Source organism: Molossus molossus, unplaced genomic scaffold, assembly GCF_014108415.1.
Source record: "Molossus molossus isolate mMolMol1 unplaced genomic scaffold, mMolMol1.p scaffold_m16_p_4, whole genome shotgun sequence".
NCBI classification, from domain to species: Eukaryota; Metazoa; Chordata; class Mammalia; order Chiroptera; family Molossidae; genus Molossus; species Molossus molossus.
In genome coordinates, this window is record NW_023425377.1 from 1,346,506 (window position 1) to 1,347,905 (window position 1,400).

The following is a 1,400-nucleotide window of genomic DNA, read 5'->3' on the forward strand; positions in this document are numbered from 1 at the left end:
GGGGGTCTCCAGTAAAGCAGTGGCCCCTCTGGAAGCAGGACACCACGTGCCCTCCCTGACGTACAGACAGGGACTCTGGGGTCAGAGGTCAGGGCCCTGGTGGCCCCGTGTGGCCCCGGCTCTCTGCTCAAAGGTCCTCGGTTCACTCTCCTCACCACACAGCACCCCAGAAAGCCTGGAGCCCCACGCGTCCAGCCCTGGGTGCTCGGCGTCCTGGCCCCTCCTCGGGAGTCAGTCAAATAGGAGACCCCTGGGGTGAGCTGGGGCCCTGCCCGCCCAGCCACCTGTGCACACCCGGGGTGTCCCCCTGTGCTCTGGGCCTGGGAGACATGCTTTTCTGGTCAACAGGTGCCTCCCCCAATTCCACAGTGCCCTCAGGGTGCCCCGTGAGCTGGGTGGTGTGCGTCCAGCCTCCCAGGGCACATGGCTCCTCCAAGTGTGTCTAATGATAACAGGAGTGATGCTCCCACCTGGGAGGGGGAGGGGTGGGGTGTCCTTGTGCTTAGTGAGGACCCCAGTGAACCCATGACAGGCTGGCACTGGGGGCAGGGGCACTGCCCTGGGAACCCCACCAAGGTGCTTAGGACCAGGAGTTACCACAAGACGACTCAGGAAATGCTCCTCCTGGGGACCCCCACTGCCTGCCCCCAAACCCTCCTGCTCTGCTGACCAGAGGCCCCGCCCCCGGATGCGGTCCCTGCTGCCCGCCCTCTGCCCCAGCCCAGGTGCCCACCGCCACCCCCAGATGTGGTCTGCTTCCCGCCCACCGCCCCCAACCCAGGTGCCCACCGCCACCCCCAGATGTGGCCTGCTGCCCGCCCACCGCCCCCAGCCCAGGTGCCCACCGCCACCCCCAGATGTGGCTTGCTGCCCGCCCACCGCCCCCAACCCAGGTGCCCACCGCCACCCCCAGATGTGGCCTGCTGCCCGCCCTCTGCCCCAGCCCAGGTGCCCACCGCCACCCCCAGATGTGGCCTGCTGCCCACCCTCTGCCCCAGCCCAGGTGCCCACCGCCTCCCCCAGATGTGGCCTGCTGCCCGCCCTCTGCCCCAGCCCAGGTGCCCACCGCCTCCCCCAGATGTGGCCTGCTGCCCGCCCTCTGCCCCAGCCCAGGTGCCCACCGCCACCCCCAGATGTGGCCTGCTGCCCGCCCTCTGCCCCCAGCCCAGGTGCCCACCGCCACCCCCAGATGTGGCCTGCTGCCCGCCCTCTGCCCCAGCCCAGGTGCCCACCACCACCCCCAGATGTGGCCTGCTGCCCGCCCTCTGCCCCCAGCCCAGTCCTCGCGCGTGGCCGCTCTGCCCACAGCTTGGCCACAGGCTCCGGCGGGAGCCAGAAACACTCAGGAAGAGAAGGCCTGTTTTTTAAAATTTGTTTATTTTAAAACATGAAACCCAAGC